This window comes from Salvia splendens, chromosome 9 (genome assembly GCF_004379255.2).
Source record: "Salvia splendens isolate huo1 chromosome 9, SspV2, whole genome shotgun sequence".
Lineage (NCBI taxonomy): Eukaryota > Viridiplantae > Streptophyta > Magnoliopsida > Lamiales > Lamiaceae > Salvia > Salvia splendens.
Genome location: NC_056040.1, coordinates 25,359,571 through 25,377,560, shown reverse-complemented (window position 1 = coordinate 25,377,560; position 17,990 = coordinate 25,359,571). Strand labels below are relative to the sequence as shown.

The 17,990-nt window shown below is 35.2% G+C and overlaps 1 long non-coding RNA gene and 1 pseudogene across 2 annotated transcripts; one reads left to right on the top strand and one right to left on the bottom strand.

Annotated features, from left to right (window-relative positions):
* Positions 1 to 7,686: 7,686 nt before the first annotated feature.
* On the top strand, positions 7,687 to 8,368 carry LOC121749340 (annotated as a pseudogene).
* Positions 8,369 to 11,766: 3,398 nt separating this feature from the next.
* LOC121747600 lies at positions 11,767 to 15,473 on the bottom strand. Of its 2 annotated transcripts, none has more exons than XR_006039230.1 (3): positions 15,355 to 15,473; positions 14,096 to 14,200; positions 11,767 to 12,550 (listed from the first exon to the last, which is right to left on the bottom strand). It is a non-coding gene; the product is annotated as an uncharacterized LOC121747600 (long non-coding RNA). The 2 variants fall into 2 exon arrangements; XR_006039231.1 differs by having other exon boundaries at positions 11,767 to 12,029.
* Positions 15,474 to 17,990: the final 2,517 nt, after the last annotated feature.

Below are 17,990 nucleotides of genomic sequence, written 5' to 3'. Positions count from 1 at the left end.
TTGGGTTTTTGGACTGTTTTAGTTTAGTTGTTATTTGCTTTTGTTTTGTTGCTATTTTTTGTTGGGATTCCACTGGAGTTTGCATTGGTTTGGGTTGGTTGCAAATTGAAATTGAACTTGCTGAAATTTGAAATTCTTGAGGTAAAGAGTAGTTTCTAATGATATGAAAACTATCTATCTTTTAAGCTATCATGATCATTGACTAAAGAGTTAGAATAATAGGTGCATAACTAATGAATTGTTTGTTTGTCTTAATTCATGTTATTATATGAGTGAGAATTGATCCTTAATCTTTTCATGTGTGCTATATTATTAGTTGTGTTATACGTTTCTAGAACTTACTCATGGTCTTCTTAAATCCACATAGTGACTTTAGTGATAGGAGATGATGTTAGGTCATCAGTTGGATAATAACTTATTGTTGTGCATTGTATCCTAGAATTCTGCATCAATTCTATATGATATTTTCAAACCATATTTACATTGTTTTTGTTTTATTTGAAGTTTTAATGGCTTTTAACTGAATTTCGTTAAAGTATTAGTTTTAGAACAAAAACCCTTTTGGATTGTCAAGAGAGTAATTGAAGTTGGTTTATGGGACTTAAGTTGACACAACGCATTAGTCCATACACTTGTGGGATAGCTTATAAAACATAAAGCTAGTCAATAATGATTTTTTATTTCCCCAACTCCCCCTTTATATATGTAATGGTGTGAGCAATTGTTAACTCAATCTTTAATTACTAATTACAATTAATTTAAAATCATAAGATTTGTAGAGATCAATGGTCTATAAATTGTCACGTGTAATTTTATTTTATTTTTATTTAAATTTAATAAGATAAGGAAACTACCAAAATGTCACGCTCACATTTCCTAAGGATAGATAACACGGTTAATCGCGACTAGTAAGAAGCGGGAAAGAAAGGGGAAAACAACACAATTCGACCATAGTTCGAAATAAATGGGAATAACTCGAATAAAATCAGAGTATCTTAACAAACAACAACTCAAAAAGAACACTATCTCAACAATACCAGAACTCAAAAGAAAAATAACTGCTCAGCGGAAGCATTGCGAGAGTAGAATAATGTTATGTATGAAGACACAACATATTCTGAACATTTGATAGACATTCTTCACTTATATGCTCAACAACCACCGCGCTCGTCAAAGCTCATTCTGCACATAGAGAAAGCACATGCAGGGCTGAGTACTTGATGTACTTAGTGAACAAATGCCAAAACAATCTTATAAAAACAGTTATGTCATGCCACCATTGAGTGACCTCAGGGTTTTAACTTGAAAAGACCCGAGACACTAAAATTATCTCAAACACAAACTTTCAACTCATCCTCAAATCTTTTTTCCTCATCATTTCAAAACACAACCATTTCTCCTTGAATTATTTAAGAAACTACCATATCTGTTCTTTAGGGTGCCGTGTAAGGGGCTACTTTCCACGAGCACGAAAACCGATCAACCCATTCGATGACTCACAATCCTCATCATGTACACTAGTCCAACTAGGGACGCACCCTTGTTAGGACCCGAATTCGATTAAACTCATAGTAAGGACTCGCTCCCCACTAAGAAATCATCAACATCATCATCTCAACAACCTCAACGTCTCAACAACCTCAACATCATGTGAAACGAGAATATGGCCTCAAACTCGTTCACTAGACCGGCCGACCCATAAGACGGCTCACGATCCCCAATGGTGTACACTAGCCTGAGTAGGGACTCACTCCCTAGTCATACACGAACTCAATTTCAATAGGTCTAGTAGGGACACTTCCCTTGCTAAACAAACAGATAGGCATTTCTCAAAACAAAAACATGGCATGACATACCCTTTGCAAACTCCCTTTTTCTTATAAGACATATTTGAAACATAAATAATTTTTCTGCAAATGTCGAGCATCATCTCACATCACTTCAACAAGTCGAGCAATTCACAACCACTCAAAAAACTATACAGCGCAACACATGACAATCACTTTCACTTTAAGCACATAAATCATATAATCATGGAAGTTAAATTAATAATAATCACAATCACATGCATTTCGTCATATAAAATGATGCTCAAACCAATATATTAAATCGAAGCTCTTAAAAATACTTTAGTTCGAAAGCCCACCTCGTTCGTTTAATTTTCTGAATTTGAATTCCTTACTTCGACTCTAATTTTATTTGCAGAGAAAACCCCTCCTTTGAGTCCACGCTGCTCTTCTCTTTCATTTATTTTCGAGAACGCCTTAGACGTCGCGACGACGTCAGCAGGCCATTCGCACTTTCATTCCCATCCTCTCGATCCATTTCTTTTGTTCCCATTTATGTCACTCAATACCAAATAATTAAGCCACAACCCACAAATATAATTACTCAGGGTCCGAATAAAAACTAGTATAGTGGCCCAATCAAAGAAATGATAGAGCAGCCCAAATGCAAAATGAATCAACTCATTTTTGTAAAATGAAAACAGCGAGCCCTTTATCATCTTCTTCCCCAAATTAAAATCTCAAATCCTTCACTTTCTTCTTCCAATCAGGAACAAATCTGACTCCCATCTCTCTTTTGCTCACGCCATTCCCGCTCTAAAACTCATTCTCTCCGGCAAAACTCAGCATCGCCGCTGCCACCGTTCTTCACCGACGCAAGCTGCTGTCCGCCACTGTTCACTGTTGCAGCAAGCACCGCCGGTGTCTCCGCCTACTGTCACCGCCACGTAGTCGATCTCTCCCTCCATCTCCGGTTCACTCTCTGTTCTCTGTCTCTCTTTTTGTTCCATCAGCGCCACTGCATCCGGCGTACCCCTCTCTCAGATTTGTCGACATCTCCGATCCAAAATTAAAAGAGAACTCGCTTCCCTCCTTCATCTCTCAATTCCTCCGATCTGAACTCCATCGTCGTCGTCGGCTAACTCGAAGGCTCAGCTTTCCACCTATCTTCTTCTCTCATCGCCGCTGCAATTCCCCGCAGTATCTGCCCGAAATCCAAGTATTACCGAATCCATCTCACTCTGCTCTCTGCCTAGAGCCGTCGCCGGAATCCGCTGTTGCTCTCCATTTTTTCCGTCTCAATTTCTGCCGCAGCTGCTCGGTGTCTAGGAAATTTGTGAGATAGGATTGGGGATTCTTTCCACTCCAAGCTTACTGACCTCTCTCAATTTGCATTCAAACCTTTGTTCTCTTTAATTCTTCGCTCAACTATCGGTTTCTCTCCAAATTGTGAATGAGATAAACGTGGAGTTGTGGGCTTATATGTATGTGACGGTAACTAATTTCATGGAATCATGGGAGGTAGAAACTGATTTGTTCGGGATTTTATGGAACAGAAAATTTGTGAAAGTATTATGCGTTTAAATCCTGATATTCAAAATGGGCTCAAAGATGAAAAATTGATAAATGTCTTGGGCTCATAACAAAGGGTTTTCTTGAAAAAGAATTGAATAAATTCTATAGGCCCAAAATTTTAAAATCCGTCTCTTGACAAAAGAAATAAAGGCCAAAAGTTAATCAGATGCACAAACGATGTCTTTTCAAAAACAAATAACAAGGTAGAAAAAGTTGGGGTATTACACAAAATTTAGGGTTTGGATCAAAATGTCAATATACTGTATTAAACATATTATTACGATTCATTAAATATGTCAACACAATTTAACATTAACATTGTACATGTATTATATTGATATATTATGATAGCTATGTTGACATTAAACTGCTTCTTGAAAAATACGAAATTCAAGAATTCTTTTTAAATTTTGACATTAGAACATATGCAAGTGAGATCTCCTTAAAATTCTTATAAAATTATCTTTATTTTGATATGTTGTGCAAAAAATAATTTACATTGAGATAGTTATATTCATTTAAAGTTTTGCAATATTTTTTAAAAGTTAGTTATAACTATTTTTTTGTTAGTTGACATTAACATCTCTAGTTGACATTTTTTGTACATTGTATTGATACCCATAGGTGAATGATCTTGTGCCTTGATTTAATGATCCAATATCAATCATTTAGTTGTAGTTAATAATTTAAGAGTGAGTTAGTAATATAACACACTCATGTATAGATTAATTAGTGAAGAAAACTATTACTCAATCCGTCCCATTTTAGGAGTCTCATTTGAGTTCGGCATGAATTTTAAGCAATGTAAAGAAAAAAGTTGGTGAAAAAAGATAATTGAATGTGAGTCATATTTTTATATACTTAATTTAATAATAAAATGTGAGTGAAAAAAAGTTGGTAGAATGTGAGACCTATTATGAGACCAAGTTTATCGGTCTCTCAGGCCGACCGCCACATCAGCAATGCATTTAAAAAAATATATATATCAATCCATGGGGTCTCTCTCTCTCTTTGACATAGGTCGGCTGATTGAGTTGAACCGACCGAACGGTCTCTTGTAACACCCCTTACCGGGTAGGTAAACCCAACGAATAAGTGATGTCACGTTTCAGTATCGAAAACCCATGCTGAAGTTTTCCTTTTTCTTTTTAGCTTAAAAGAATAATTAAAATCTATTACATTAAAAAAACTTATATTTATCCAGCGGAAAATTAAAGATTTAACTATTACACAACATGCCACGACTACTAAACCAAGTTGACCACCAGTGACCCGTCAAAGATGTGCAAAGCTGCTCAAGACCACTGACAGAATATCAACTCTAACCTGCAGGGGGAAAAAGGAGGGGGAGTGAGCTCGAAAGCCCAGTAGCAATATCCAAACTATAGAATCCAACCCTATCAGTTATGACAATAGTAACTATAATAACTATATTATTTCATTTTTAATCTTTTGCTTGTTTTTATTTCAATTTCACAGATTTCCAAAAATTTCTTACAATCTCACATATCAAACTTATTTGTACTTTCGTCATACAACTTTTCCATATTTCTTACTTATGTCTCTTCAGATATTTCATTCTTATCATTTCCTTATCATCTTGATTTATTGTTACAATATATATATATATATATATATATATATATATATATATATATATATATATATATATATATGGGTGTGTTAAGGTCCTTCGCAGCTTTTCAGTCCAAGCTTCTTTTCAATCACAGCCCTTGGATCCTTGAATTGGATGGTTGTGATGATCTGCATTATTAGTCGGTGTGCATTATTCAGTTGAAAATCTGCATTATTACACTATAATGGTGCATTAATAGTCGGTGTGCATTATTCAACTAAAAATCTGCATTATTAAATGACACATGGCATCAATCTAACCGTCGGATGACAAAATTGTGAGGCTGAGATTAAAAAGAACAATAGAACAAAAGATACAAAAAGGAAATGAATACATCCATATATATATATATATATATAGAGTAGTGATCAAGATATAACTAATCTTAAGTGTATAACTAGAGAACAAATCTCAGCCACACATCTTAATGGAACAAATATTATTTATTTTAATTATAGAAAATATGCTGAGGGTAATTTTGGAAATTGCTTTCTTAATTTAAATCTGCGATCAAAACATGCAAATATGCGATCAAATTACTCCACAATCTGACCGCCACCGTGTGCCGATCTCTGACCGCCACCGTGATGCGTCGGAGGAGCTTCGGCAGAGAAACGTGGAGCTAGAGAGGGAGCTCCGGAGCAGCCTGGAGGAGGAGTTGCGGATTTTGATGCATCATCAGCAGCAACGCCGTCGCCAGTTCCGCGGTCGCCGTGGCACTCGCCGGTGCCCGATAACTGCGATGCCTTGCAGCGGTAGGGTGGAAATTGGCGCAGTTAGCTAAACAATAGGCGTGGAGTTCGAATTCTGTGGATTTGTAACGAATTTGCTGGCCGATCTCGATGCGGAGATGCTGGAAATTAGGGCGGGCGATGATGATGAGATGATGTTTTTTTTGCTTAGTTTAAAGTTGATTCATAAAATTCACAAAAGGCAGTGAGTTTTGATTGCTCTGAGTTTGAGGCATTCAGGTTTATTTGCATTAGTTTTGATTATGTATGAAATGAAGGCAATCAATTATTATATGTGAATTGTGATTACTTCAATTTAGATTAAATGATTTCTACAGATTTATTTATATAATATAAAAGAATTATTATTTAAAAGAAAGAAAGAAAAACCAAGCTTCACTATTGTTCACAAAACACTTCACTCTTGTTCATAAAACACTTCACTCTTGTTCACAAAACACATCACACTTATTCTGATTTTACTTCACTCTTGTTCACAAAACACATCACTCTTATTCTGATTTTACTTCACTCTTGTTCACAAAACACTTCACTCTTGTTCAGAAAACACTTCACTCTTGTTCACAAAACACATCACTCTTATTCTGATTTTACTTCACTCTTGTTCACAAAACACATCACTCTTATTCTGATTTTACTTCACTCTTGTTCACAAAACACTTCACTCTTGTTCAAAAAACACTTCACTCTTGTTCACAAAACACATCACTCTTATTCTGATTTTACTTCACTCTTGTTCACAAAACACATCACTCTTATTCTGATTTTACTTCACTCTTGTTCACAAAACACATCACTCTTATTCTGATTTTACTTCACTCTTGTTCACAAAACACTTCACTCTTGTTCAGAAAACACTTCACTCTTGTTTACAAAACACATCACTCTTATTCTGATTTTACTTCACTCTTGTTTACAAAACACATCACTCTTATTGTGATTTTACTTCACTCTTGTTAACAAAACACATCACTCTTATTGTGATTTTGTTAACAAAACACATCACTTTTATTCTGATTTTACTTCACTCTTGTTAACAAAACACATCACTCTTATTCTGATTTTACTTCACTCTTGTTTACAAAACACATCACTCTTATTCTAATTTTACTTCACTGTTGTTTACAAAACACATCACTCTTATTCTGATTTTACTTCACTCTTGTTTACAAAACACATCACTCTTATTCTGATTTTACTTCACTCTTGTTTACAAAACACATCACTCTTATTATGATTTTACTTCACTCTTGTTTACAAAAGTGATTGTTGGAATGAATTTGATATTCCTTCTTCTTCTTGGTAGATTTTCGCTTCTTCGCACCTGGTGTTTTTATGTTTTTCATGTTTTTTTATGAATAGCTAAAGTGACTTCAATTACAATATGGTTAAGCGTATCAACAATACTATTACGATATTAATTAAAAACTAATTTGTACACAGCTTTCGCAGAAACCAAAATCAAATGGATCAGCTGAAGCCAAGTCCGCTCAATTCAAGGCCGCTTATGCCGATCAGCTTCATCGAGAGGGCCGCCACCGTCTACGCCGACTGCACCTCCATCGTCTACGGCTCCACCACCTACAGCTCGAACCGCCACTCAATCGCGGCGGATCTCGACGGAACGCTCCTGATCTCCCGCTCCTCCTTCCCTTACTTCATGCTCGTGGCGATCGAGGTCAGCCGCCTCCTCCGCAGCCTCATCCTCCTACTCGCCTTCCCTCTCATCGCCGTTTCTCAATGAATTTCTCAATGAATTCAATTTTGCACCTAACATGATTTTGGATTTAATTCGGTCTGCAATGACAATAATACCCCTAACTTGTTATTATGGAGTAAATTTGTGATTGAGGGAGCTAATATCTCATTAAATTCGAAAATTAATATTAGCTCTTGCTTTTTTTGATCTTGTGGCTATTATTTGTTCTCTAGTTATATGGTTAAGAGGTGTTTGTCATAGCTCATGACCCTATATATATATATATATGTTCATGATCAATTGAGATTTTTTAAGCTAATTGAGAAATGAGATGCAATCTCAGCCACTCATTTTTATTAAATGAGTGGTCAAGAATTTGCCACATAGAAAATATTTTTACATTAATTAATTGTGAAAGGGCAGAATAGTAATTCTATATTTTTTTAAGATTACCGCTCACCCACCCCCACATTCCCTGCCACACCATCGAATTTCCCCTCAAAACCTCCCCCCTCCGCCGCCGCACCACACACCTCCACCCTTCGCCGTCGTCGATGCTCCGGAGAAAGTCGTCGAGCTCGGCGACCAGATCTCGAACCTCACCCTCGCCGACACTCAGAAGCTCGTCGAGTACCTCCAGGACAAGCTCGGCGTCTCCGCCGCCTCCTTCGCCCCCTTCGACGTGGTGATCGACGACGTGCCAAGCAACTCAAGGATCGCGACGATTAAGGTGGTTAGGGCTCTGACGAGCCTGGCGCTGAAGGAGGCGAAGAAATTGATTGAAGGATTGCCGTAGAAATTCAAGGAAAGAGTGACGAAGGAGGAGGCGAAGAAGCAGCTCGAGGAGGCCGGCGCGAAGATCTTCATTTTAGCGCGATGCAGAGGAAATTTCGATCGACTAATTTTGTGCGGTAAATGAATTTTGATTTCTGGTCGATTTCGTCTGAATTTGGAAATAGATGAGTAGATGCAGTTCATAATCTGAATTTGTGATTCAATTGAGCTCAATTTTCTATTTCAATTCCCACTGCCGAAAAATTTGTTTTGCATTGTGCTATAAAAAAAGCTGCTGTTTATTAAAAATAAACAAATTTGAATTGGTAATTTTAAAATTGAGAAATTTCATCATACGTTTGGGAATGGTAATTGAATTGTAAGAAATTCAAATAGATTTGGAATTGAAGCTCCGCAAAAGCGTTGTTGCTTGTTGGATCAGATCGAAGCATTTGGTGACGTTGTTGCTTGTGTGGATCAGATCGAAGCATTCAGTGAATCCTTATAAGTGTTATTTTTAGTTGTTGACATTTTAATACGAGTTGTTGACATTTGATATTCTCGTGATTGATATGTGAATTATAAGTGTTATTTTTAGTTGTTGACATTTTAATACGAGTTGTTGACATTTGATATTCTCGGTATTCAAATGTGAATTGTAAGTGCTATTTTTTAGTTGTTGACATTTGATATTCTCGGTATTCAAATGTGAATTATAAGTGTTATTTTTTAGTTGTTGACATTTTAATACGAGTTGTTGACATTTGATATTCTCGTAATTGATATGTGAATTAAAAGTGTTATTTTTAGTTGTTGACATTTTAATACGAGTTGTTGACATTTGATATTCTCGGTATTCAAATGTGAATTGTAAGTGTTATTTTTTAGTTGACATTTTAATACGAGTTGTTGACATTTGATATTCTCGGTATTGATACGTGAATTGTAAGTGTTATCTTTTAGTTGTTGACATTTTAATACGAGTTGTTGACATTTGATATTCTGACTATTGAAATAAAATGACACTTATACCCCTGTGTTGACATAATGTGATAGCTGTTGACATTTAGTTAATCTTGTGGATTAGTGGCTGATATTGCATCTCATTTCTCAATTTAGCTAAATAATCTCAACCTAACAGGACCCAATATATATATATATATAGAGTCCCATTATTCACAAATCCACTCTTAAAGACCGAACCACCGAACCATACCAAATTAGGGTTTTTTGATCTAGTTTTTTATGGATGAGAGGCACAAATTTATCATTTATTTTCGCCTTCATCACGAGCCTATTTTAATTCACCCGAAGGTAAATAAGTCATACAAACATGTTACAAAGATTTAACTTCATTCCAGTAGGATTATTACTTCATTCCAGTACGTAAATGCGGTTTCGCCGTCGCGTGCCGTTCTTTCTCTCTACAATATCTATCACCACCGCCACAACGCTGATATGGTGTAATAAACACATGGAATGATGTAATAAATTATTGGAATGAAGTATGTGTAGAAGCATTTGAAGTCCTACTGGAATGAAGTAAAAACCTTATCCAATGAAGTAATAACGTTTCTGAATGAAGTAATAAACGCACTTGAATAAATTGCATTTTTTAATGTAAATAAAGTAAAAACTCAGGTCAATGAATTCAAATGAAACATATGTTGAATCATTTCAAAACCTACCGGAAGAAAGTAAAAACATGTTGTAGTTTCAAGGTATTACGTATGGAATGAAGTAATAAACCTATACAATGAAGTAAAATGGACTTGTAATGAAGACCGAAAAATTTACACAGCAGCACATCTCATCAAATAAACTAGATCTAATGGCCCAGATTTGATCTCTAGTTCGGTCTTTAAAATTGGTTCGACATTGATCACAACCCTATATATATATATATATATATATATATATATATATATAGGGTAGTGATCAAGATATAACTAATCTTAAGCATATAACTAGAGAACAAATCTCAGCTACACATCTTAATGGAACCAATATTATTTATTTTAATAATATAAAATAGGCAAAGGGTATTTTCGTAAATTATATTATGAAATTTAAATATGGGATCAATTTCTGGAGCTGGGATTCAAGGAATTGGAGACTCTTGGCAGGGGTGATGCGATGAGATGAGGCGGATTTGGTGTGATTGAGCTTCAGAGATGTGGCGCTTTGTTTTGGGGATGGCGAGAGTCTGGTGGGGAGAGATGGGGAAGAAGAACACAAAGAAGTGTAGCTGCTTGACGCCATTGACGCGGAGCTACTCAATTCAGCTCTCTGCGTGTGTTTGTGATTTTTGAGAGAGATTTTGCATGGTAGCGGGTGAGTATGGTGAGGAAAAGATCGAAGCTTTACTATGTGCCGTGCGTGTTTCTTAGCTTGCGCAGAAGGGCAACTGATTCCTGAAATTGATATAGAGCAACCGATAAAAATATGTGACTTCAATTTGGGGCAGTACATCATTTGAATAATTTTCTTTAAAGATAATTTTGTCAATTTATTATTCATATTATATTAATTAATATGATACAGATATAACAATTTCATATTATCTTATAAATTTCTTAAGCTTTGTGGAACTCAATACAGAAAAGTGGAACTATCTTCTACTAACTTTTCTAATCCATTATTCTTTACATTTTTTAAATTCATGTCTAAAATAAGAGTGTCTTCTATTGTGGAACGAAGGGTGAGAGTGATAAAAAACCTGTTGAGTTATTGATTGGTTCAATCTGAGACAACACCAAACTATAAAAACTCTTTACTGTTGTTTATGAAACACATCACTATTATTATGATTTTACTTCACTCTTATTTACAAAACACATCACTCTTATTATGATTTTACTTCACTGTTGTTTACAAAACACATCACTCTTATTATGATTTTACTTCACTCTTGTTTACAAAACACGTCACTGTTAGCATGATTTTACTTCACTCTTGTTTACAAAACACATCACTCTTAGCATGATTTTACTTCACTCTTGTTTACAAAACATATCACTCTTATTAAGATTTTACTTCACTCTTGTTTACAAAACACATCACTCTTAGCGTGATTTTACTTCACTCTTGTTTACAAAACACATCACTCTTATTAAGATTTTACTTCACTGTTATTTGCAAAACACATCACTCTTATTATGATTTTACTTCACTCTTGTTTACAAAACACATCACTCTTATTATGATTTTACTTCACTCTTGTTTACAAAACACATCACTCTTATTACGATTTTACTTCATTGTTTACAAAACACATCACTCTTATTATGATTTTACTTCACTCTTGTTTACAAAATACATCACTCTTAGCATGATTTTACTTCACTCTTGTTTACAAAATACATCACTTTTATTACGATTTTATTTCACTCTTGTTTACAAAACACATCACTCCTAATTAAAATTACACTTTAAAAATGCTAAATAAAAAATGAGAGATCATATTGGAACTTTCCAAATCAACAGTATTAAAAATAGAATAGAAACATCATAATCTCAAACTTAAACACAACTAATCTTCCCTTCCTCCATCTCTCTCTCTCTAACACACGCATAATGCCACGAAACGCAGTAAACACCACACCAACAACGACGTCGTTCCGAGTCCTTTCCGCCTTCTACGTCTCCATCTCCGGCAAATTCGCCGCCGCATTTCTCGCCGCACAATGCTACATCTCCGATCACCCCAGCCCGCACTCCAGCGAGCTCACCACCTCCGCAATCCTCGCTCTTTACCCTTTCGCGTTCGTTTCAAGAGCTCTCCTCCTCTAGCAAGCGACTCCTTACTGCAAATACCGAGGAAATTCTCTTCAACTACAAGCTCGCCACTGTATCAGAAAAATTATTAAAAGAATAAACATTTTCTCAGTTTCTCTCCCAAGAGAGAGGAGAACTGGAGTAGTATTTTTCCAGAAGAACAAAGGGATATCGAGTTCAAGTTGAATAATTCTCTCTTTTAATATGATCAATTAAGCCAGAAAGGCTGGTAGGTTGCTAATAGGACATGACTTTGTAGATGGAGGAGTTCAATAGCTCCAAGCCTTCCTCCAGCTCAAATCCCAGTGGATTCACGATCCCAGCCAGTCCCCATTCGCCACGCATCCAATCGCAATGCGCGTCGCCGTCGCCACCTCCGCCCTGAACTACCTCGCATGCGCCGCTGCGCTCAGTTTCCCCCCTCTCCACCGCCTCGCGCACCATCTGATCGTCTCCTCCGGCTACGCTGCGGTCGCGGCTCTGTAGTCGGTTTTCCTCCCGGATTCCGCCGCCCTATGTGTCTACGTTGTTTTCGGATTGCTCTAGGCCGCTGAATTTGCAGAAGAGATCGAGAGATAAGAATTTAGGGAACCTATTTTTTCTATGCAATGACCATAATACCCCCGCCTTGTTATTATGGACTAAATTTGTGATTGAGGGAACTAATTTCTCCTTAAATTCAAAAATTAATACCAGCCCTTGATTTTTTTGATCTTGTGGCTATTATTTGTTCTCTAGTTATTTGGTTAAGAGGTGTTTGCCATAGATCACTACCCTATATATATATATATTCCAAATTCTCATAATTTTCACGCCAGAGCATACTTGTTCAGATACCCACACATATTCATCATATCTTTCTTGTCATATTTGGCTTATGGTCTCCTGATAACAGACTCACTTATTTCTTCCTATACTACCACATTTTCATTGTATCTTATAGTTCTGGTTTTCTCAAGATTTCGCATATCATCATATATCATTTTTCACAAATCACATATCACAGATCGTAGATCATTATTCACAATTCGTCAGATATTATTTTATATATCTCATATCACCGATCCTTATTCCTAAGTCATCAGATATTATTTATATATATCACAGATCACACATCCTTATTTCCAAGTTATCAGATATTATTTTATGTATCACAGATCACAGATCCTTATTTTAAAGTTATCAGATATTATTTTATATATGTCACAGATCACATATCTTTATTCACAAGTCATCAGATATTATTTTATCTTATCTTTATCATATAGCACAGATTATAGATCCTTTATTCAGAAGTCATCAAATATTATTTTATCTCATCTTATCATATAGCCCCAATATCTGCTTGGTTTCAGGTAGGGTGCACGGACTAGATCAGAAACATAATCAGCTGCAGATGCGGATTTTGTCCTCGAGAGGACTCCGCACAGACCACCCATAGGGTGCATATCAGATAATCAGACCACCCATGAGGGTGCATATCAGACAGATCAGATAGGGGCCCATCAGATAACAGACGATCCTCGCTTCGGTTATCCAAAAGACGAGTGATAACAGATAATGCAGCGCTGCTGTCCTATGCCATGCCAATTGTACCCAACACATATGACCAAGCAAACAGGATGTTTTATTTCATATTCTTCTTTCAAATCTCCTTTTCACATTTATTCCATTTCCAAATATCACTTCATATAATCATTTTTATTGAATTCACAGACATTCTTTTAGTATATACTTTTATAACCTTTTCATATTATTCTCTTGTGTTCATTTTATTCAGGCTCTACCTATCAGATCACTTCTTTTTCATATACATTCAGATATCTTTTCATAATCTATTCAGACATATTTCACATTATTCAGATCTTCATAATTTATTACATTTCATTGCATATCATATCCATTATCTTTTATTCATATTCGTACCATTATTTCTACGGATCATTCATAATAAAATTAATAAGTATCACAACATCCACATATTAAATTATAAGCATATTTAAGCACATTGTTTGATTATTATCGCACAAATAATCACATTATAGCACACATCATTTCAACCAAGGAATCGAAAACCATAGAGAGGATACGCTACCTCGCAGGCTTATGAACATAAGCCTATTTCACCTTTCGACCCTTAGCTATCTTCCAGGTCCATTCATTTTTGCACGACTCGTGTTACAAGCTTCTATGCCTTATACTATAAATATCGTAAATATTAGTAACATATACTTATTTTCATCAACTTCAACTCATTAAGTCTTCCAAATAAAATCACTAAGTATTCTGTTACTATTCACGGAATACTATTCATAGAAAGTATATAATCATATAATTAATGTATTAAAATTGCTAACCTCAATTAGAAAGTTCCCAAAATTTACATTAACACTCATATTCATTCTAAATCACAATTTCATGATCAAACATCTTAAATGAATTCATTTTCTCTATTATCTTAATATCTCACTTATACCAACTGCACTGGACTAATTTGTCATAAAACTTCTATATTCATTCAGAAGGATTTAAAGGCTTGACCTAATATTTTTAAGTACCCAGAGAAGTCCAGTTTATAATCCAACAAGATTTATTCAAAAATTCCTAATGGTTTAAGAGATACCACCATTTCCCCACAGACTACCAAAATCAGACAATTTCTGGCAGTATTTTCTAAATAATTTTTATAAATGGTGTTTGTACTCTTTAATTTATCATAAAATTCCCAGAACACCTGGACACCATATAGTTAATATAAACAATATTTATTCGATTTTAACTCTTGTTAAAGTACCCATAATAATTCAAATAAAACATACGAAAATAAGGCGGTTTACTAGAATTTCGACAGTTTATGGTCATGTGGTTCAAACAATTTATACACATAGTAAACGAAATCCTAAATTCTCCATAAATATCAGGGATCCTCTAGACCCATTATAGTTATTATAGAAATTATTATACCAAAGTGTTAACTATTCTACTCATTCCAAACAATTCGGAACTGGTCACTGAAAAACAGGGGATTAAACCTTGTTGATCAGATTCTACTTTAATTCATGTTAAATCAACTCTTAAATCATTTATTTCATCTATAACGAACATCTAACCACCAAACCATAAACCCTAAAGTATATTTTCAATCTCAACATCAAGTTCATACCATGGCAATGTAACTTTGAAATTACCCATCAAAACGTGGCATACGACGTCCCTACACTACGTATTCAACAATTAATCGAACATAAAACCATATATCCATCAACACCTATGGAGCTCGAAATTTTCAGATTTCTAACCTTAATATATATTGAATTTTATGCTATAAAAATAGTATAAGAAGAAAGGCCTTACTTGATTTCATAACGTTTACGCGATTGGATCGATATTTCAACGAAAAATCTAAACATAGGATTTCCATGAGAACTCATGGTTCTCTCTTCTCCCATGGCTTCTGATTTTCATCCTCTTTCCCCAATAAAGGAAAAGTCAAACTTAATAGATAATAATAGGTGACAACTTTTCTAGAAATTTCTTTTAATTTCTAGTTATTTACTTAGTTAAATTAATTTAATTTCTTGTGCTAATTTATTTCCATATCATATGATTCCATATTTATGAATTCTATATACCATCTGGTATCACATTAGTTCTAGTTTAATCTAAAATTACTCCCGTCCGAAACCTTAAATGTTTCGATGATCGATTTTGCGAAAAACCGAAATAATCGGTGATAAAAATTCCAATTACTCTCAAATGGCCCAAAATAATTCCTTACATTATTTACAGTTATTCTAGGCCATGATTTATAATTTATAAAATTATTAGCCCTTAGCTTCGATTTATGATTTTACACGACAAAAGAAATTGCCGAAAATTGACTCATCGGCATTTCGTATCAAATTTATACCTTACGATTTAACTTAACTACTATTCCTCACCACATATCCCAACCTTTCATCGAGCCCTATAATTCGGGATGTTACATCTCTCCTCCCATTTCACCACTCAGCCAATGAGATTGTGCCAAATGGCACAATTTCATTGGCTGATATTATTTTTTTAATAATTTATATATCTTTAATATATTATATTAAAAAATTATATCAAAATTCATAATTTTTCTTCCTCTATAAATAGAGACCACATTTGCTATAGTTTTGCATACAAAAAAATATCATATTTTCTCCTCCTATAATCCTTATTGTTTAATAGAATTTCATATTTTTTAGTTTCCTTTGTTGCTAACTATGGAGGATGATGAGAATAATATATTCTCCGATTCTCCAAATTTCTATCATTCCCAAAAGTTCAACCCTTCTCAAAATTGTAATCCTTCTCAAGATTATTTCCCTAGCTTTGATGATTTTTCGAATTCTGAACAATTTCAAAGTTCATTTCAAAATCAACATTCAAGCCAAGACATATCACAAACCAACATGAGTGCTTTAAACACTCCACATGGTTGGAGTGAGCAAGAAGACATGGCATTAATGTCTGCTTGGTGTTTCGTGAGCACGAATGCAGTTGTTGGCACCAACTAAACTAGTATCCATCTACGGCAAAATGTTCTTAAACTATATGAGCAGACAATAAAAGAAAATCTAAGAATTGGTGAACAAAGAAGTTTGGAGTCATTGAAACAACGCTACAAACGACTCAACGCAAATGTCACAAAATGGGTTGGTGTATATAAAAAACCGCATGATCGAGCTACGAGTGGCCAGTCTAAAGAGGACATTGAGAAAGCCGCTCAACAACTGTATGGTAAGAGCAAGTTTACTCACCATAAGGTGTTTGAGGAGGTGATGAGATTCAATCCCAACTGGGAATTGAAATTGAATAGCACCGGTTCAACGCGTTTCCAACCAGATGAAGATAGTATTGAAGAAAGTCATGGGAGCTCAAAAAAGGTCGAGGACTAGTGAGGAAGGAGGACCTCAAATCGACTCCACTCCTGAGAGTCGTTCTTCAACATTGCAACGTCCTATTGGAAGAGATCAAGCTAAGGCTAAGGCTAAAAGAAAAGGCAAAGAAGTTGCAACACCATCATATACAATTCCTATTGATTTCACTGTAGCACTGCGTGAAATGAGAGTCACGCTTGAAATGGATTGTGATATTCGGGAACGGAAGATCAAAGCAGCTAGTGATATTCAGGAACGGAACATCAAGGCAGCTATCCTTACTCCGCTGATGGCTAGGAGGGACTTAACTCCAGAAGAAGAAGATCTGAAACGCAATCTCATTGCAGAATTGTTTGGGAAATGATCGTAGTTTATCTATTTTTAATGTATGTTTCTTAGTATGTAACTTTCAACTTATGTTGCTTAGTATGTAATCTTCAATTTCCGTTGCTTATTATGTAATCTTTAATTTCTGTTGCTTATGTAACTTCCAGTTTATGTAATAAGCCCTTTAATTAAAGCATGAACATATGAATTGTGTTCACAAGTGGTGGAAGAATCCAATGACATCCCATGTGATCAAGAAAACCAAAGAATGACTAAATGACAAGTCATTAACTATCACAAGCGGTGGTGGAATCCAATGACATCTCATGTGATCACGAAAATCAAAGTATGACTACATGACAAGTCATTTTCTATCACAAGTGGTGGTGGTGGAATCCAATGACAACCCATGTGATCACGAAAATCAAAGTATGACTACATGACAAGTCATTTTCTATCACAAGTGGTGGTGGAATCCAATGACAACCCATGTGATCACGAAAATCAAAGTATGACTACATGACAAGTCATTTTCAATCACAAGTGGTGGTGGTGGTGGTGGAATCCAATGACATCCCATGTGATTATGGAAATCAAAGAATGACTACATAACAGGTCATTTTTTTTCACAAGTGGTGGTGGAATCCAAAGTTATGCCATGTGCTCACAAATGATAGTAGTGGAATCCTATGCTCAACAAATTGTTCTATATATTTACCTATATGCTTCAAGAAAATTACACACAAATCTTCTGAC